Consider the following 22816-nt stretch of genomic DNA (forward strand, 5'->3'; position numbering starts at 1 on the left):
AAAGCCTCGAGAGTGGCCATCTTTTAAAATAAAAAAAGCCATTTTTATCAAAGTTCCAAGAATTGTTAGAAGTGTTTGGTGAATAAACCTGACCAAAATTATTTAATTATTTATTTCCAGCTGAAACTAATGTTCAATCCATGTTATAAAAAAATCTTATTTGATGAATATTATATAAAATAAATTAGTAATCATTTGCAGTTTTGTATTCATATTCAGTGAAACAAAATATTTATAGTCATATATTTTATATGAGGGTATGAATGAAAACTAGCTCCAGAAGGGCCGCCGAGAGGGGAGGGGGGACGGGGTGTTTCCCCCGGGCCCGGAGCTGTAGAGGGGGCCCGGACTTTGAACAGAAGGAATGATTCTGTTAAATACTATTTCAGTAACAATAAATTTATAAATTCAATTAGAGTTTTAATATTGGTATTAGTTTTCTCCAATTTATATCATAAAGTTAATCGTAAATTATATTATAAAATTTTTACTGCACGAAACACTGATCAAAAGAAAACTTTGAACATTAGAACTCAAAAACGATTTCAACGCGCAGAAGGCAAAAAGAACAGGACCTTTTTTGTAACTTATTTACTAAAAGACTAAAATTTATTTTCAATTTCATACTGCAATATTTTGACCGACTACGGGTTCTTGAAATTGATTTTGATTCGTATTCTACTAAATAATTCAAAACTTTGAAATCTACGGATAGGTTTAAAAAAGCAGCGTTTTTTTGTTAGGCTACACGGTTAAAATAAAATCATTAGTCCAATTGCGATTTCCCATCTTTTCAGGACGATTTATGACTTCTATTTCTATTTATTTCAATCCGTCGTAACTGCTAAATGAATCACAAAAGAATCTATTAATTAGAAGAAAGATGAAAACTCAGAAATTTTCGTTAAGAGCGCTCAATTGGTCAAATAGGACTTGAGAAACGAATTCTGAGTAACACCATAAAACAAGAAATACGTGAAAATCCACGATTTAAACGATTCATAGTATTTTTTCATGTTCACTTGGAAAATATTATTTAAATACGAGAACCCGAAAGTTTCTTTTCATCTTTACCTTTCTAAATTCAAATGAATTTTTCCATTTTTTTTTGGCATTTCGTTGGAGAAATTCTTTATTCTTCATATAATATAGAGTTTCTATTGTTTCGAGCGTTTTGTCTTTCCTTTGTTTCATATTTGCTTTTTTGGTATCTTTATTTCGTCCAGGTTTTTCATTCTTTCTATTTTCTATAATTAATTATTTTTACCATTTTTGCTTCTTTTTAAAACTTATGTTTGTTCCATTTTCTCAATTATTTTCATCTTTTCATGTTTTTTATATCTTTCGTTTTATGTTGAGTTTTATTTGTTTCTTTTTCATGCGTTTGTTTAATTGTTTCCTTTAAATTTATTTAGTTTATTTCATTAAACTTTTGTTTCCTATTATTTCACCTTTTCTATATATTTTTAGTATTTCTCTATCCGCCCTTTTTCCATATCTTCATTTTAGTTCTCTTTCATTAGCTTAAAATAACTATTTTGCATTTTTTTCGCTTTACTTTTTTCATTTTGTGAATTTTTCTGTTCTTCATTTATCAGTTTTGAAATTTATGCTTTTCTTGTTTATGGATTTTTTCAATATTTTCCTATTTATCTTTATTTTATGTTCAATTACATTTAACATTTTGCTCATTTAAACAGCATTGAATTCCATATTTTTTATTTTGGTAATATTTTCATTTGAACATTTTTTGCATTATTTTATTTTGATCTTTTTGCGTTTTTTGAATGTTTTCTGTTTTCTATTTCATCAAATTTTATATTTTTTCCACTTTTGCTTTATATAGATTTTTTTATTAACTAACGCATTTGTTTTTTAATTTTATGCTTATTTTTCTGTAAGACAATATTCTTATTTTTTCCATTTCTTCTAGCATTTTCTTTTTTACCCATTTTAACCATTTTGATTTTACATGTTTTCTATGACTTCACTTTTGTATGTTTTTGGGTTATTTCCACTTGTTCCTGTTTTCTAATTTTTCTTTACGCTATTCCATCCAATTGTTCTCATTTCTTTCTATTTCTATTATTCCCTTACACTTATTCAATTCTAAATAAGTTCATTTAAAAATAATAACTAAGACACTTTTTGATTTTCCATAGCTATTTTATTTTTATGTACTTATTCCATCGTTGTTATGTTTCATTTCGCCTATTTTGTTTTTTTCCTGCGTTCATGTTTTTTTATTTCGTTACTAATTTTTATATTTCAAACATGTTGAACATTATTGTTATTTTTACGTCTTGCTCAGTGGATCCATTTCGTTCATTTCTATATTCGTTTACTTTTTTGCAGTCTCGTTTTCATAATTTTTGTTTTTTCATTTTTCTTCCTGTTGTCAATGCTCATAATATTTTTTTTTCATTTTGTTGTTCAACCGTTTTTCGTTATTTTAACCATTTTGCAATATTTTTCTATTTCTTCAATTTTTGTCTAATTTCCTTTTTCATTTCCTTCGCTTATTTTGATTGTTTCAATTGTTCAATCTGTTTTATTTCGCCATTTTTTTTCAAATTGTTTACATACTTTCAAATTTTGAGTTTTCCATTGTTTTAATTTGTCCATTTTCTTTCTCAGCTTTGATTTTTTTTTTTCATTTTGGATATTGATTTGGGACTATTTGCATATTATTAATCTTTTTCCATTATTTTGTATGCCATTTTTTTAGCTTTTTCATTTTGTATCATTTTATCTATTTATTTGTTTTTTTCCTGGTTTGTTCTTTTTTTTAATCTTAAGTTTTATTTGAAACGGCTCAATGCGTTAGCAAAACTGAGCCGTGGGTCTTTTAATTTTTTTTTACAATAAGTAAAAAAAATAATTCTAAGAATGTCGGTCTGCCAGATCTTGTTGACGCAGTTTGCTGCTGCGTGTTAAGATCTTTTTCCTTGGCGGTGAAGCGGCTTGGGGGTCATTCAGTCTGCCTTCTCTCGCGTTATCGTTCCCGTCCATGTCGTCAGCGGTACTGCTTTCTTGTTGTTCACGATCAGAGGTTCTTATTTGTTTCTTGTTCTTACGGGTCGCTGTTGTATATCCGTCTTCATCGGTATTTGCTTCTTTATTGGCGATGCTAGTTGTTGGTTTGAAAGCGGTTGTCATGGTCGTTTTCCGTAGTGGGCTGTATGGTTACAGAATTGGCATGTTGGGGTCTGCCCGGGATATGTGATTAGCGTTGTTTGCTTATAGGTTACGCCATCCTTCGATGATTTGCATTCGATAGTCATGTTAGAAGGTATTGGTTTGGCCACTCGCATCCTCACCATACGAACGCCGTTGGGAATGCCGGTAAAAAAATTTCTCCAGGTGTCATTCGTAATAGATCCTACTTCTCCATATTGCGACATGATTTGATTGATGTAATCTTTCTTAGTGCGCGGGGCCAAATCATGGGTACGCACGTCCACCATGTCGTTTTCCATATGCACCGAGATCTTGATTCTGGTATTATTAAACTCGACCTCGTGTTGCATGTAGTTCTTTTTAATGAAGTTTTCGGCCTGTGCTAAGCTTCTAAACGTGATCAAAACACAGTTTTTTAAGTGATGTAGCTGAATGTACATAACTTCAGCGAGATTAAGCTCCATTTTCACTTTAACTAATTGTTCCACTTCCTGAACTGTGGGTCTAGCACGAGTTTTATTAAAGTTGATCGATATCGTGTCATACCGTAGTACAGGCACTTTTGTTTCATTTGGCAAACTCAATTCACTCCGCAGTCGGGGACAACGATACATTTTTTTATTTTTAATTCGTTTATTTGACACGGCTCATAGCGGTAGCTTAACGGAGCCGTGGATCTTTTATACGTTTACAATACATGTAAAAGTAAAAATACAAACAAAAATTAATTAATTGGATCTCGTGCGCGCAACTTTTTATTGCGAGCGGAGACCTTTTTCGCGAGGTCTGTTGGCAAACAGCGTCAGGGGGGTCATTTAATTCTTTCTTGTTTTTCACGTCCCGGTCGAAGCTGACTTGGTGTCCGGGATCAGATGTTCTCCCTTACTTCTTACACTTATTGTTGATCAATGTAAATCCGTCGTCATTGTTACTGCATTCGTTGTCGAAGTTGCTTACAGTTGCTTTTGGGGATGATTCTTTTGCGCTTGTCATTATGGTCTGAACAACTGCCACAAATTTGGCCACCGTTTGTGGTTCAGGCATTGGTATAGAAAACTCTGTTTTAGTTTGGTTTGCCGTAGATGAGTTGGCAATCGGTTGAGATGCATTTTCCTCTGCATCTTCCGCGCAAGGTTCTCCATGATGAGCTGTCTGATTACGTAGGAGTTTGCCCCTCATGGGTGCATAGCGTAGTTTGCATAATTGTAGTTCCGTGAGTATTGAGTTTTATTGCCAAGTAGGAGGGTATAGGCCTTTCAACCCGCATCCTCACTACAAAAACGCCGTAAGGAGTACCCGGGAAGAAGTTTCTCCAAGTATCAGGTGTAACGGATTCTAGTTCTCCGTATTGCGGCATGCATTTTGCAATTGGCTCAGGAGGGGTACGAGGTGATAGGTCATATAACCTTACATCTATATAAACCACGTGTTTTAAGTTGTTCTTCAAAACGAAACGCTCGGCTTGTGCTAACATGTTGAATGATATTAACACTACATTGCGAAGATGATGATACTGAAGGTACAAGACTTCCGCAAGCATAAGTTGCATTTTTACCTCCAGAAGGAATTCCACTTTACTAAAACTCGGTCGTTTTAAACAAAATTTAATGTCAACGATCGCTGCGTTGGGTCGGAGTACAGCTTTTTCGTCAACTTTACTCATGATGACAAGAATAATCCGACATTTCCTTTGTTCTCGAGACAATGCACACTAGATCGAGAGGCCTGTTGTTCATTTGGCTCGATTGTACGTCTGACTGCGGCAGAAGTAGAGAGTAGACTGAACGATACAATTTGTATGTGCACTGATATAGAACAATAGCTAGCTTGATTCACTGGTGCCTGCTATAGCGTAGCGATTTTTTTGCTTCTGCTTTGTGCGACGCACAGTGGCCGGAGGCTGGCCAAAACCTCAGAAATTTATTTTTGAAATATTGATATATTATATTTTTCCTAAATTTCTCATATATTGAATGATGTATATTCGAAATTTTATGATCATTGGATAAGAACACGATTTTTAACACGAGTTTTAACGTACCAAAGTCCGGATTTTTTAATGATTTTCATTTCCGAAACCACCATTGCTCTGTTCACTTCAAATGCATGTTGCTCTTTTGATTTTGGTTCGATTTTAGCACAACTAGTTTCATTGTGTAGAGGAACTAAAGAACTTGGTTAGTGAGTAAAATACATTTGGTAAATTTGCTTGGAACTATGACTTTTTAGTTTAAATATGCTTAAGGTGGTCAGATCAAAAATACTTTGTTCACTAATGTATTCGGTACATATTTCGGAATCATTTCGGAACGGTCACATAGTATACATTCTATGTGAAATTACCTCTACTTTTCGAATATCATGGTCTCGTTCTGCGCCTAGGTGCGCAAAAAGGTTTAAGGAGATTTTGAAGCTTTGTTGCTGATATTGAGACACATGGTGTTTTGTGGAAAATAGTTAGACAATCTACAGTAAACCAACACGTTTAACAATGGTTTTTAAATAGTGTTCTTCATTTTTTATGATATTGTTGCCATTGGTGAACAGTAACGGAAAATCTATCATGAAAACGGGATCATAGTTATAAGAAAGGTTCAATGACACTGTATGGAAAAATGCATTTAATATTTTACGACTTTTGACATCAAAAATGAGCTCAGCACCTCAAAATTAGCTTAAATTGTGATTTTCAGGCAAATTAGGTAACATTTAAGGTTTTGTCCGATTTTTGTTTGAAGAGCCGCCACTGTGCGACGTCAGAAGATAGACTGTGTTCCTTTTTTGTTTTTCTCTCTTCAAATTCTACCTCAATTGAATGTTTTTTTGTTTCTTTAGATTTATAACACTTCTATTTGGCTACTATTTTCCGAATCTGTTTAAGGTTTTAATTAGGAGTTTTACAATAATATTTTACCAAATATATAAATGAACGACTCGCAAAAATCCCTTGAATCAGGCTTTCCCGAAACCAAAAAAAGTCAGCTACACTATCGAACAAATGAGATGTTGTATTTTTAGAATTTGGAGATGTTGTAGCGCACCGACTTGGCAGAATGTGTTGGTTTTTTAACGAAACGTAGGTGAAATTAGACAAAGATCCGACCAATACCGACACAAGGATAAATATGAAAATATTGATAAATCGGCTAGTTTCAATGCCACTCAAAATTTTGATATTTAAAAGGTTTTACGATCCAAATTTGGTCGACTAAAACTTGACGCATTTCTTTGCAGGATACTCAACAAATTTGAAAAGCTCTCATTTGCAGAAAGATGCCAATTTTTATTTTATCATTTGCTCTTCATTGATAAAAGTGTTTTCCAAACGAGACCAGCAACACAGAGAAATTTTGCTCGCATATAGCCGGAATCCGAACTACTTGCACGCCAAGGTAAGGACATCATTAAAAGTGACCAATCTAACTGTCACCAGCGTAATGGCAAACGGAAGTAAAAGTGGCGGATATTTTCAAGCATTTGAATTTATCGAAGTTCACAATTATCTGGTTTAGCAGGCTTTCTGCACCTGTGGTTTGAAAAGCGACATTTTCGTTGCGATCGAGCCCGTCAACAAGCAAAATTACTTGAAAGAGTGTATGAAGAAACGTTTTCTACCTTTCCTGAAGCAACACGATATTCCACGCTATTTTGGCCGGATTTTGAATTCTGCCATTACTGAAAAAGGAGATGTAATGATATGACGCCTACAAGGTTCAGGTGGCGCCCAAGGACATAAACCCTCCCAACACAGTAAATCTCGTGGAATATTGGTCCATTTTCAAGTGGAACCTGAAAACGACCCAAAACTGTATAAGTAAACTGGCGCTAGCGAACAAAGTGGACGAGGTGACTGTACATAATTTGATGGCAAAAGACAACTTGAGTGGTAAGCATGACCGCCCCTTAGCCCAGTTGGTCTGGGTTCAATACCAGCCGAGGTCGTTTTGAATTTCTGAGGTGAAAACTCAGTATCACGTCTTCCTTCGTAAGGGAAGTTGAGTCGTTGATTCCGGTCCATGTGTTGATGAACCTGGTTGTGGAGTCACCTCTATGGCGTCGGTGATGGACACTGTGTGCGGACAAAGACCGATGGAACTTAAACGAAAAAAAATAAAATGACCGCAACACCCTTTGAAATAAAAAAAAACATTGGAATTAACGGCACTAGGAGTATTCTCCTAGAGTTCTCCACAGAAGTTTCTATCCACTATACATAACCAGGTTTTCCAATAGATTTCGAGCTTAACAGGCTCTGAGTTCGAAAAATCTACAATGATGGAGGAGGCCCTTATGTTGAGCCTCCCGGGCCCATAATCTCTCTCTACAGCCCTGCTTTTCCCTATTCCCAACTAAAACAATAAATAAAATAATAAATATTTATTCTAGCGGAACAGCAGACGATCCTTGTCGAAGGAACGCAAAATAATCACCCGATACGAGTTCGAAGGGGCACACAATTTAGTTTCGTCCAGTGCGATCGTTATTGAAAATCTTTGCTCTCTGGAGTAAGGGGCCCTTGAACTTGCCAACCCGTTGCATCAATAGATACATGACAAACTCAAATTGATGAACACATCTTTGATCTCAGCTTTGTTAGATGCGGTAGTGGTTCACAATAGACTTGTTCCCAGTAACGTCACACAGTGGGACCAATCCAAAAAAGGAGGGACAAAACCTATTGGAGGCCTTATATGTCATTTTAGAACCAGCATTTCTTTGTTCCTATATCCTTATGTTCACAATATTATCCTGCAACTTTTTAAATAGAATATTTTTTGGTTGGACTAAAGTAGAGTACCAGAGCACAAAAATATTACAAAAAAAAATTTAAAGTGTCGATGTCTTCGACAAAGTTGTAGAATATTCTGTTTTGAATATCTTCTTTTAAGATACTACAGACATCAGACCTCATTTTTGCGGCAAAATTGCTGTTTTTTGTAAATATGACCAAAAATTAGTTTTTCGTCTTTTTCATGCTAAGAACCTCAATTGATTGATTTAATATGTTCTACAAACTTGCTGGTATAACTAAAATACAACTTTTTGTTGAAGAGACTAAAAACGTAAAATTAATATTTCTGCTTCTAAAACTATTTTTCATATAAATTTGCTCTATTTTCATCAAAGATTTTTGTTTTTTTCTGACCTTTTGTGCAACCAAATTTTGACTATTCCGATACTATATTATTCCTAGAATAAATTTAATATTACATGGAAACAGGATATAGTTGGACGCATTGTTTGGGCGACCATTCATGTACGACGGTTTATAACATAAAATGTGTTTATATTATTTTTAATTTATATACATTATCAGCTATTAACAAAATATTATATTTCACACGTACCTACAAGCATGTAGAACATATTGAGTTAATCAATTACAGTTACAATATGGAAAAGTGAAAAAATATAAATTTTTAAGTTAAACTGCCAAAGAACTACGATTACGGCTCAAAAAATAAATCTACTGTCTGTATATGATATTTTCAACAAAATTGTTCCAAATACAATATTTGACAACTTTGCTGAAGATCTGAACCATTTAATCGAAATTTTTATTTTTTAAACCAAGATTTCTACTTTAGTTTAACCAATAAGGTTAGTTATACAAATTCATAAAAGTTGAACAATACATATTCGAGGCGTAAGATATTAACCTAGGCGTCTTTGGTCAAACATTCACAATGTAATTCAATCATTTTTATTTTTTAGATGGTTGAAGACTTCAGTAAAGTTGTATAATAGTTAATTTCGAACATTTTTGTTGAAAATACCTTACACATACGGTAGATTTATTTTTTAAACCGAAATCGTTGTTCTTTAGCAGTTTAATTACAAAATTTTGTATTTTTCTTAATTTTTCCATGTTGTAACCGTGTTCTACATACTTGTAGGTGCGTGTAAAATATAAGATTTTGGGAATAGCTAATAATATATATAAATTAAAAATAATATAAACACATTTTATGTTATAAACCGTCTTACATGAATGGTCACCCAAGCAATGCGTCCAACTATATCCTGTTTCTATGTAATATTAAATCAATTCTAGTAATAATAGAGTATCGGAATAGCCAAAGTTTGGCTGCACAAAAGGTCACAAAAAAACTGAAAACTTTGATGAAAATAGAGCAAATTTATATGAAAAATAGTTTTAGAAGCCAAAATATTAATTTTACGTTGTTAGTCTCTTCAACAAAAAGTTGTATTTTAGTCATACCTGCAAGTTTGTAGAACATATTGAATTAATCAAATGGGGTTTTTTGCAATGAAAAAGTCGAAAAACAGATTTTTTGGTCATATTTACAAAAAAAACAACGAGTTTCTCTCATAAATGAGGTCTAATATCTGTGGTATTTTAGAAGAAGTTATTAAAAACATAATATTCTACAACTTTGTCGAAGACTCCTCCAAAAAAAATTTTTTGAATTTTTTTTTACTCGGGTGCTTTAGTCCAACCAAAAAATATTCTATTTAAAAAGTTGCAGAATAATATTGTAAACATACCCTACGAAAAAATGCTGGTTCTAAAAGGACATCTAAGGTCTCAAATAGGTTTTGTCCCACCTTTTTTGGATTGGTCCCACTGTGCGTCATTTGCTTTCTTTAGACAGAATAGGGACCATTCATAAATTACGTAACGCTCTTAAAGGGGGAGAGGGGATACGACAAATTGTTACATTTTGTGACATATGGGGGAGGGGGAGTAAGCGAGAACGTTACGCAACAAACAATTTTTTAAAAGAATTTATTATATGATTGGGGAGAGGATAATTGAGAAACTTATGACAATTTGATACATAGGGGAGGCGGACCGTCAATTTTGGCGTTTTTTTGGCAACGTAATTTATGAATGGTCCCATACCACGATTACAAGCTTATCTGGTCTATCTTTCGATCTCTGAATATTGCTGCGCGATTCTTTCTCAATATTCAGAATATTTAACAGACTATTTTTGATCCGAAACAGAATGTTAGAATCTTTGATGACGCATCTTGTTCGACGTACATTTTACCATCAAGTAAGTCTTTTCAGGAGAGCCTATTTATGCAGGAGCTAGAGCGCGGTGCAAAGGTAAAACATAAAGAATGCGAAGGAAACGACAAAAAATATGAGAGATATAATAAATGAAAACAAATCCGAGGCTAGGAAACCAAAAATGTTGTCACCTCTCTTCATTAGATGTATGACTTGATGCAACCGAATTTCTTAGGGGGTCGAAAAAAATATATTGCTTTGAATAAAAGTACAACTCTTTGAAAATATTTGCAGAGCCATATCTTTTAACCATATTGCATATGTCTTTTGTCATTTTTCTGTGCATAAAAGTGATTGGAGGCTCGTCAAATGAGACTGCTTGACAAAACCGAAAATCTTTAGTGTAATGAGACCACACATTGTTTTTCGGAAAGAAGAAGAAAAATGATGGAAAATTACGATTTCGGTTTGTTTCTAGTACGTCAGGATTGGTTTTTATGAGCATTTGAAAATTCTTGTGTCTTTAAAAATGTTGCTCTAATATCATTCTCAACAACTTTACCGAAGGTACGAAGCCTCTGAATAATGCTTTGAGTTTATTCTCCAAAATTATTTCCAGAAGGATTAATCACCAAATTTTGTTTTCCAAGAGATGCTTTGTATTACAATATAAAATTTCTTCGAAGACATTAAACCTCCAAAGTAGGTGGTTGTCAAATAATGTGATCTAGGCCGTGAAACAACTAGCTTCGGACCTTTATTTCAGAATTGACTTGAAAAGTGCATAACTTAAGAACGCAACCTTGTGTAAAATTACGCCATCAATTTAGCACTCAAATGTACGTCATAAATGACTATTAAAAACTAATAAATACTATTAAAAACTAATTCTGACACACTAGAGATAAACGGAAAAGCCATTTTTCATCATTTTCCTTTTTTCTTTCCAAAATACAATAAGTCTCAACCCACTTAAGTTTTTTTTTTACGAACAACGTTATAAATGTTAAATTAAAATAAATCCCTCATTTTAGAAAATACGATAAATGGGTGATAATTATAATTTATTGTTTAAAGACCTCTGAAATAAGTATGAATTAATATTTCAATAAAGGCAAACAAAATTGTTTAATTTTATTTTATATCGAATTCAAGCAGTGTGAAAAGTAGCCCCCAGTTAGTCCATATATAATATTTTAAAACGCAATGTGAACAACTTTTCTTATTGTGAACCAATTCTGCTCATATTTGGCATAAATAACACATACACGTTGACGATAAATCTCTGCTGATGTGATACAAAACCATCCATTAGCCATCCATTATAATTCGTCAAAATAGAAAAAACGATAAAAAGTGCACCAAGCGCGGCGGTACAAATTTTAGAGTACAATGCATCGATTTTTTGGGAAAAACATTCTCGTATGCAGGAAAAAAATATTATTTGTTCAACTGATTTGTTCAGATACGTGGAATACTCCTATACTAATAGATTTTTTGAGTTATCATGAGCAAAATGAGAATGAAGATTCTGTGGCACATCTTTTTCTGAAATCTGTAAATTGTTTATTTTTATTTTGACTGAAATATTTTCAGAGTCAACCATCCTTGATGAAATCAAAACATTCTATAAGTTATGCAGTTCTTGATTCTGTTAGAAACTCAGCAAGTAAAATTACTTAAACATGTAAAACGTTTGACTTCCAACTGTGGATTTGAATTCCATTGGAAGCAAATTTCATGGATATTTAAAAAAGACCTTTTGATTAATTTGCATCCCTATGTTTTCGATGCATGCATCCATGCATTCCATTTATCACTTATATGAGTAAATTAGTCCGGATAATTATTAACTTCCGCAAATAAAAACTTACGTTTTCACATGAAAAGTTATTAGCGCTCACACAACTTCTCCGGATAAATAAATCCCCCGGAGAATGGACTAACAGTTTAACTTCGTAACGTTTATGCTAGTCCTGCTAAGAAACACAAATAGTATTTGGGTTTTTGGAGCTAGCGTTAATCCGGAGTTAGCTTAGTTCTGTCACTAAGTTAGTACCGGATTCTGATGAGACGAAGTCGCTACGCAAGTTCCATTACTAATTTATTGTTTGTGGTTAGTTTCCGAATTTTCAGCTAGATATGAAAACATTTTGAAGGTATTTGACTCTCTGTGAAAAAGCCTCCCACGCCCCCGCTGGCAACGCTACTGCATCTATAATAAAAAATAGGTATTGGGTATCTTTACGTGAGTGAGCAAGCATCCCATAAAGAATCACGTACTACTCAATAAAAACAGATAACACACGGCTAGATTTGTTTTGGTTCCGGGTAGGGGAAATGCATCTCAGACGGACACCCCAAGCGTGATAGGGGGTGATTCTCAGGGTTATAGCAGCACAGCCTTGGTACTACATTCCGTAGTGGAACTTGACCTTCTATTTCAACAGGCTTAGCAACTGATTCTTAATGTACAGGACAATTGCAGGGCTCGTGCTACGATGCTACTGACCGCTAAGAATCCTTCTTGGCTGGGGCTGTCGAACATACGACGAGCGGCCTGTGAGATCATACCCTCTGAACCGCCAGTCCAGGATGTTTAGTTTTAAAAATAAAATAAAGTTTAAACGCTTTACTATACATACATTCGAAGATTTATTTGCTCGGCGCAGTTAAAAGAATTGTTAAATTGGGTGCATATTGAAATGAATATTATGAACCAATGAGAGGCATTAATAATTAAATTGGGTTTAAATGTCTGTATAAAAATTAAATTTTAAGAGCAAAGAATTTATTGAATGAAACAGTTCTTTACGCATTTGTGTTTTCGTTCATATCTGGAGAAGCTACTAAAAATAACTTAGAGGTGTTTTTCATAGGTACTGTCATGTTTCGTTAATCGGACGCCTCGAATGCTAAAAACTTCAAATTCTATCAGTTTTAGTAAATTATGAGCTGCGTAAATTTATCGACATGAGCTCATTTTGCTTCCAATATTACAACACAAATACAACACTCACAGTGCACTTCGTGTTGTCTTCATAGCAAACGGTTTCCCAAACGCTAGGGTCACACGAGGCCAACTTTGATCTACCCCGCAATAGGAGAGAGCTAATTAACTAACCACAACTATGGTTGAGGTGATAAAGGTCGTCTAACTCACCGGAAGCTTGCTACATCGGGTGGATTTTCGTGCAACTACACGGCTGCACAGATTGACAAATGTAGTCAGACAAAATTCGTTTGAATATTCTCGTTATTTCAATACCAATAAGTTCCGTACAAACCATATTTCGTAAAATGTATGTCATTTGTAGCTCGTGCTCTACAATTTAGTAAGTGAATTAAACACGTTGTACCAAACTGGTTGCGGTGAATTTGTATTGTGAGTCATTAGGGGCAACACTATTACACAATAAATACATGAGCATAGAAAGTCCGCATTTAATCTGCTGTAAAAAATCGAAATAAGAAGCCAAATCATTTGTACATTATAAGTTTTTTTTGTTAGGGGAAATTTTGCCACTGCGACCACTATTCAGGTTATGTTTTGTGGCTGCCACTAATTGCTCTACATGTTACAAATTACCCGAATCCAATGTAGTTGGAAGCGAGTTGTTTGTTTGTCCACATGTGTCATCCCAACCGGGTAGTACATTATTGATGTAGATAAGGATCCGTAAGATATAGTACTGCACAATGGCAGAGAATATATTCCGAGCTCTCGGGCTCCTAGTTACAGAATCGACAATTGTCATCTTGACTTTTACTCGAATATAACTACAATATTACTGGAAAACGTATGTAATTATACGACTACATTAAAGACCTTGGTGTAAATTTTGGATTACCAGCTTATTTACCCTTGTTACCTGGAATTCGGTGTCATTTGGATCAATATGATCTAAGTGGGTTCAGAGACGGTTTATGAGGTACGCTTCTTCCAGACATAAGATCAATTATGCTGTCCAGTCATCACAATAATTCACAGAATTCAAAGAGTTCTCCGCATTATTTAATTTTAATCTTTCCTTATCTGGATTTTGAAGACGCATTAAATCACACTAGCTTTAAGATATTTCATTAGGACATTATGTTAAATGAACAAAATTTGCCAAGTACAAATTCCGCCAGATCGAAAAATATTGCTCAATTCTCACGCGGAAGTTAAAGAAAACCGGAGATACACGACTCTGGACACTGATCAAGTTGCACAATAGGCGCGTCCTTAAATCCACCAGCAACTCATCGGTATTTTGATGACTTTTTGTTGCGGGAGAGTAAAGCGACGCGCTGTGACACCAATGTGCAACATAAACAAAGCTTGATTATGTTGCGCGAGAGAGAGATCATCACATCAGACAGCTCAACAATCCATCGTACGGTGAGGGCCGATGATTTGGTCAACAAACGGCATCGAGAGGAAAGAGACCTTTAAAGTACACATACCAATACACCAGTTATTTGGCATGCGCTAGTATTGAATTGCTGAGAAATAAGTTTCACTTCTGTGTGTCAGTCGAGTGAGCAGTTTAGTAACTGATTGGACTTGCGCCTATCGTTTTTTCCTATTTTCGGCCTGGCAACTTATGCGCATCTTATGTACATTTTAGTTGATAAATTGCTTATCCTAAACACTAGTTGCGCACTCTGAAAATAAGACAATAAACAAAGAACAAGTTCACTATCTCGCTTTTCAATTGCAATCAGAATACTCTTCCTTTATGGACTATTCTTTAAATGCATTTTTTAGCTTCCTACAGCTAATTATATAGCTATTTGAGTGTTTTTCGTGTTGGGTCTACTAAAAAGGTCTATATGTACTCGTCTCAATGCTTCAGGCATTAATTGAGATGAAACCAAAACTGTTATTAGCATTTATAATTTAAGTTTGATTCGGTGGTAAGTAGTTTCTTCAAATTGGTCGCGCTTTTGAAGATTCAAAATTTGAATATCTCATCTTCAGTTCGGTGTTTTCCGCACAGCTGAACGGTCAGTTAATTTTTTCAATTAATAGTTCAGCAACGTGGCTTCAATTTACTGATTTTCAGTAATACATTTTCCGAGTTTCAGCAAAACAAACGTCACTTGTACTGAGATCTTGGTTAGCTCGGCTGCATAAAACTTGGTAAAAGGTTGCGGAAAAAGTGAGAGTCGGTAGAACAAAATTAATGGTGTAGCTTCCAATCTGCTTATTTCGTTGACGTTGGAAAATGCCTGTATATTTTTATGAAAATATAAGGTAACGAGCAGATTTTCTCCTTGTTTCTATTATCACCCTACCTGTTAGATCAGAAAAGCACCTAAGCCTAAACAAACAGTATATTTACTGTTGGGAAATAATTCAAACAATAATACGTTCAATGTTGCTGATGTATACCAATCACTTAAGGGACCATAGATGTTTTTCTGATCCGTCTTAAAAAAATCATCGAACACGAGAATGTAAAATATATTGAGGTCTCTTGCGTAGTTAAAAACACACTTTAGTGTTTAAATACAATATTTAGCGACATGCAAAAACTGCTTTACTGCCCCTCTTCGGTACCTTGAAGTTGTTTAGGCAAAACAGATAAAAAGCGCAATAGTTGCAATGCTATTTTGAAAATACTTTCGAGAGTCCACAGAGTTCCAGAACAAAGAATAAGCCAGCGGTCACTGCTTGATGAATGTAAAATTCACAAATTTTACATTAAATGCGGTGTTCTTTTTGTCCAAAGGAATTTTTTAACTTTAATTGGAACTAATTGGAATTTGAATTCGACTTTGTGTAAAATTGATCACTTCATATTCTAGAACTTATATGGACCTTAATCCAGTCACCAGTATATATTAATATCAGTAAATCTACTAAAATTGCTTCCGAAAAAAAACTCTGAATTCATGAAGTTTCAATCTTATTTTAGTTGTGATTTTCTACATGCTTTAAAAGTTATTATAAAGGTTTTGAATCAGTTTTATCGATTGACCACATTATCTTTGTACAGTATTATTGAAGCCACACATGATCCACTTCGGCACCGATTCGTGTTGGCCAACCGCATCAAAGACATTATTTACCAAACTCTGAATTTCTAACAAACAATTTGGTGTTGCTCAAGGCATTTAGCTGAATACAATGCGATCGTCCCGATCTGCCATGCCAAGCTTTGTAGCGGTAATATTTTATGCTGGCGGCCATTTTGTTTTAGTCTTACGATTGATTATATGCAATTATGCGATGTTATTGTGTTAGAACAAAAGGAAAACTATTTGTTTTGTGATTTGAATATAATGTGGTTGTGCCGAACCGTCATGCCTAGTTTTCATTGCGGCAAGGTATCTTTGCTGATATTTATGCGCGAGCTTTTTTATTCAATTGCGATGTGGCGTACTGTAAGGGGCCGTTTATTTACCACGTGGACAAAAAACCCCTCTTTTCTGAACCCTTAAACCTTATGAAAATCGTTCAAATCTCAACGATTTATGATATTTTATATTTACATTTCAAAGATTCATCACAAATAACCTTTGAATTCTTGAATTGGTTCGTAATTTCAACCTCTAGCTATGAAATCCAAAATTAATGTGATTAGACCATGTTACAGATGATTGCATCAAGTGATTTAGGGTAGACGAGCCCTTATTCATCTCATTAGTCAGGATATCACACTATTTCGTTGATAACTCGACTTAGAGTTAGCGGATTGCGCTTAAATAGGTATCATCATCTTTGCTTCGTTCCTAAGAAGCAGTACAGTTTAAAAAATTTTCCTGGGAAATGTAAAATACTCGCGTTTGAGCGAAGCCAATAGCTAATGCGTTGAATAGAGATAGCAGATACTGCTCTAACTAATGTGTTCAAATGGGTGAGATGAATAGAGGTGCTAAGATGAATTAGGGAGCAGTTACCCTAGATAAAAAATTCTGATTCTTTTTCGTGCGAGTTCTTATGATTTTTTCGATAATAGTCTTCATAGATGTTTTCAATTTTCACACGTGATGCACACGCATATACTTTGCTGTTATAAGCACTTGGACTATTTAAAAATCTTGAAAAAATTTGAATATAACCGCTCACACCAATGACAATACAAATTTGTTTCATTTGCGACCAAGCAGCAATTTTGCTAGTATGAAAAGGCACGTGGTTTATACGCTTTCACAATTCTTTTTTTCTTTCGAGTCGCCATATTGTTTTGGGAAGCCTTTTAGTTTACACGCTTTCACTCTTTCCTTGCTTGATTTAACCGCGTGGGGGATTCTAACTGGATTCTTTTTACAATAACCGGCAGGATCGCCAATGTAAGAATTTGATTTTGCCAATGCTCATTCTCCTATTAAATTTATTCTATATCATTTTCACATCAATTTGAGAACACGCTTGTTGGAATTATTATTTTTTTTATTTGTGATCATTTATCATTATTCCCGAAAATGTGGTGGGGGAGCGGAGTTACCCTTTAGACTCCCCCTCCTTCCCTCTGGATACGTGCCAGCGTGGACTTAAGTCTGATTTGTCCTAATCTTTAGTTAAAATATAGGTTGCCTGAAACTCACTCAATTGCAATGAATGCGATCCGCCAGTGCAATAGTAGTACGTAATACTCGCACCAGTTTTTCACATATATTGTGCATCTAATGAAGACTGATGTTCAAAATACCTTTGATGGTAGTTGAAATGAATAAATTTCCTTTTTTTAACCCTTTCATGCCCAACTTTTTTCTAGTGAAGGTAGGGTTTCAAAACTATTTTTCCTTTAAAACGGTGGGGTCAAGAAACTCGAAAAACCTTTTTTCATAAAGGTAGGTGCTTTCCTTGCAGTGCTAGAAGCTGCTCAATTTTTACCTTCCAATGCTCACTACAATTCTCCTAGAATATTTACAATAGTCCAACTGCGTGGAAAACGTAGCCAAAAATAGTCTAAATGATAAGTTTTATCAGTTTTCACGAATATTGCAACATAACGAAGTTATATGAAAAATTCATTTTCCGTCGTCAACGTAAACGGTCCCTGGCAGCACTGCTCGATCGGAGTTCAATCAGACTAACTGCAATAACTTCAGTTCTAGAGCTGATCCTTGTAAACGTTAATACTCAAATGAAAGCCAATAGTCACATTTATTAGCCTTACTTGTTTTTGTGAGCAAATCTTGCCTTAATCAAAAGTTATAGCTGTTTAAAAACGTTGTTGTCCACAAACAACATGGGCATGAATGGGTTAATGCAAAAGACTTAGATGTTTTTCTGAAAAAAAATTCTAAGTCCTTTGAAATGCAAAGAACTTAGAAGAATTTTGGCAGTCTATTTTTTGCGTGGATTTCGAAATTAACACGGTTTTTTTTTTCAAAAACATATTCTAAGTCCTTTTGAATGCAAAAGACTTAGAAGATTTTCAGAAAGCTGAAAGACGTGGGTCTGGAAGATTCCTTATGGCCCGCACCTCAACAATATGGATATTTTCGGAATGGTCTTGAAGTAGGTACCAGAAATTGATTTTGACGCCATTTTTAAATCTAAGATAGCGACTTCCGGTTTAGCGAAATTCGCTATAACCCAATCAGTATGGGATGTACAAATAGCTTTAATTAAGCAGTTGAATTTACTTGAATTTTAGCAATGTGTTTAATTTGAATCAATTAAAACCCCCAACTCATATTACATACATCTCTTTCTTCTCTTATTTCCATTCTCACCGCACTCTTCAGGATGCACACATAAAAATATTTTACATTTCGCTGGTTTATGATTAGATCTTATATTCGAGGATGTTTTGGATGATCGCCCAGATTTTCCATTCAGGAATTTCGGTTAACCGGAAGTCGCCATCTAGAATTTCAAAATGACGTCAAACATCGACATTTGTCTCCTGCTCGTCAAAAACCATTCCGAAAATATTCATATTGGTTAAGTTGTAGAGAATCTCGCTAAGCTGGAAATCACCATCTTGGATTTCAAAATGGATCCAAAATCAATTTTTCATGGACAACCTTGGGCTGAAGATGCTGATTTATTTATTTATTTATTCCTGGCACCTGCTCGTTAACACCTTTCCGAAAATACCTATATTGATTGGGTTACAGCGAATTTCGCTAAACCGGAAGTTGCCATCTTGGATTTCATAATAGCGTCAAATATCAATTTCTGGCACCTACTCTTCAAGACCATTCCGAAAATACACATATTTATTGGGTTATAACGAATTTCGCCAAACTGGAAGTCGCCCTTTTGGATTTCAAAATGCCGTCAAACATACATTTCTGGCACCTACTCGTCAAGACTATTCCGACAATACCCATATTGCATGGGTTGTAGAGAATTTCGCTAAACCGGAAGTCGCCATCTTGGATTTCAAAATGACACCAAAAATCAATTTCTGGCACCTACTCGTCAAGACCATTCAGAAAATACCCATATTGTTGAGGGCGGGATATAAGGAGTCCAGACCCGTCTCTTCCATCTTTCCGAAAATCTTCTAAGTCTGTTGCATTCAAAAGGACTAGGCATATTTTTTTTGCAAAAATCGAGATAATTGCGAAATCCGCGCAAAAAAACTGCCAAAATTCTTCTAAGTTCTTTGGATTTAAAAGAACTCAGCATTTTTGTAGGAAAAAGCCTAAGTCTTTTGCATTCAAAAGGACTTATTTTTGCAAAAACCGAATTAATTGCGAAATCCGCGCAAGAAAACTGCCAAAATTCTTCTAAGTTCTTTGGATTTAAAGGAACTCAGCATTTTTGTAGGAAAAAAGCCTAAGTCTTTTGCATTCAAAAGGACTTATTTTTGCAAAAACCGTATTAATTGCGAAATCCGTGCAAAAAAAAACAAACTTTTAAAAATATTCTAAGTCTTGTGTTGAGAGTTTTTTTAGGCGAACTTTCGAATTAACGCGGTTTTTACGAGGATTTTCGAATTAACGCGGCTTTTTACGCGGATTTTCCAATTAACGCGGTACGTATCCCCCGCGTAAAAAAAACCTGAGTGTAATACATTTTCATTATACATGACATGACAACTACATACAAGAAATCAATATTTGAGTTCTAAAATTTTGTAAAAGAAAAGACCGATCAAATCGATAACTTGAACCAGTAATCAGCGGTTTGAGTTTGGTCGTCTTGATCAGCTGGTAGGAGAAACAGGATAATGTTCGTATAATGTATAGGAAGGATGCCCATATGATCTAAACACCAAAAATGGTTTGGTTAAAATCTCGATGCTTCATGCATTTTAAAGTTATTTGTCATCCCAAATTCAAATTCGATTTCTTAGAATTTTTTAGTTCCTTCTTCTATGGAAATTTCATGTGACCGGACGATTAACAGTTTATATTTCCGGAACCATACAACGGATCCGTACGAAATTTTGTAGCAGGAAAACATACCTTTAATTTGAGGCATTTGTGATAATCGGCCAAACCATAACCGAGAAACTGATAATAGCAAAAATAACCCGAGAATAGTGAAAAACTGTATTTGAGCGCAATGAAAACTTGAATGCCCTATTTATCATGCAACTGCGCGCATCAATCAACAACCATCCTACCAGATGCGAGTCCAAGAGCACACTGACGCCAAAACTTCGTTGACGGTGGTACACGCATTCTTGAAAGAAGCTTATACAACAGGTAAAAGAAGCGAAAGAGATAGCATGCTGGGTGCCGACCACATGTTGTGAGAATGGGAATTTATTTCAGCCGACTGCATGCCCCCACCATCATTTCAAGAACGAATGAGAAGCGCGATTGACAGATCTGTATGCGTACCGCGCAGTGCAACCAAAAGTACAGATGTTTCTATAAAGCTGCAGATTATTTGAATTGTATAGGTACAGATTAAAATGATGTCTAAGGAAACTACAGCATGGTACATATTTTTGGAGATAAAATGGTAAAACAATAGTTTTATTTGACATTTCTAATACCTAGTAATATTGAGAAAGTGTATATAGGATATATAAATTTACGGAAACTGTTTTTCTTTGGTGTGTAATACAAATATATTTTGTAATTTGACTACTCCAAACAAATGATTTACTGGCGAATGAACTTATTATTGAAACCTTAACAATAGAACAAATGATTTTTGCACTAAGAACTCAGTGTTTTTTATTTATTATTGACGGAAAAATAAAGCGAGATTGGAAAGGTTGATGTATAAAACACCCAAATTAACCAAATATTATTCAACTAGCAAAACGTTTGCATTAACTTATTGCTGTAAATTTCCGTACAAATTTTCTGAAAAAGTAGTGAGATTTTTTTTATTCCCGGTAAATAATATAGAATGTGGCATCACTGTTACCAGCTTATTTTAGTTTCTCTTTGCTGCTCAGCAGCGAGAGGGGAATGGGTGTCGCAGCTCTCCAACGTGCAATGTTGCATCCGAAGTTTTGTATCACAACAGAGCAAAACTTTCTCTTTTGCTCACCGCGGCGGCCATGTTTAACTCAACAATTTGGTCATCGATGACCAATTGTTGAGCAATGTTGAATTTCGAAACACGCCTAATGTTGCCGATGGCCAGTTTAGTGTCGAGTTCTCAAAGTAGATGTGCAGGATCAATTTTCTTTTCTCTTCTTCCATCTATTTCTCCCATATAATTCGCTATCTAAAAAATTCAAATCCGAGCACTAGAACGCTGCTGACGAATTTCGCGCCAACTCGAACAAATGTTGGCAGCACCCTCTCCGATTTCATTGAAACTCTCTGTACATGAGAATTTTTTCACAAAAAGCAACTCTGCATACTTTGTTTTTCCAAAAATGATCTAGGCTGACTTTTGAAAAGTGTCAAACTTTTTTTACCAATTTTATTCAAATGGCTATAGTCTAAAAAATGACAAATCCTACAAAAAATGTTGTAGGAGTGATTTTTACATAATTAATAAATTTTTTTAATAAAAATAAAAAAATCTTCATCGACTTCTACACTAAAAAAAATTGATTTTAAAAATTTAAAGTCGATTTACAAAAAAACCCCATCTTTGATTTGAATGAAATTTTGTTCCAAGATAGGTAGTTATGTTCCCTACCTACCATCAAAAATTCATGTTGGGCACTTTTAAGGAAAAAAAGTTATTGAAAAAAACTTTTCCTTGTCCAAACTGAATTTATTATTTCAGTGTATTTTTATCGAAAACTAAACCAATGAAAGTCATAATCATCTCAGAATCCAATTTCCCAACTGCTAGTTAGCTGATACATGCAAAAAGCATCAGTAACGAATTTGGTATAGCATCTCGCACTGCACTGCACGAGGCCGAGGGGAATCGTTTAACGGAGATCTGGTACTAGAACACTTAGTGCACGACCAGACAGCATATTTTATATCGCGATAACCGCCACCACAAGCGCTGAGACCGCTCTCCACGACCTCAATACGCTAAAGATGGGCCTTGCCATCATACATTCTCTTGGACCAAAGTTTGTTGATACCTTTGGGATTCCGTCCTCTGAGAAGAAATATTTAAAAACTTCACCTTCTCATTATCATTCTAATCCAAGTGTCCGCCTTCTCAATACCCGGAATGGAGCACTGCAAAAAAATCAATCTAAGGTAATCTGCTATGATTTTTCAGATAAAATATTCAAAAACTGCCATGTTTTCCCCAGGAAATACAAAGAGTGCTTTCCATGCTCCATCAAACGGAGAGCCTCCTGTAACTGTAACGATGTT

General features: G+C 34.8%; 1 protein-coding gene across 14 annotated transcripts in view; it reads right to left on the minus strand.

Annotated features, from left to right (window-relative positions):
* Nucleotides 1-22816, minus strand: part of LOC131685505 (AP-1 complex subunit gamma-1-like) — a 185667-nt gene that overhangs the window by 149920 nt on the left and 12931 nt on the right. The gene's annotated exons all lie outside the window — the stretch shown is intronic.

Source organism: Topomyia yanbarensis, chromosome 2, assembly GCF_030247195.1.
Source record: "Topomyia yanbarensis strain Yona2022 chromosome 2, ASM3024719v1, whole genome shotgun sequence".
NCBI classification, from domain to species: domain Eukaryota; kingdom Metazoa; phylum Arthropoda; class Insecta; order Diptera; family Culicidae; genus Topomyia; species Topomyia yanbarensis.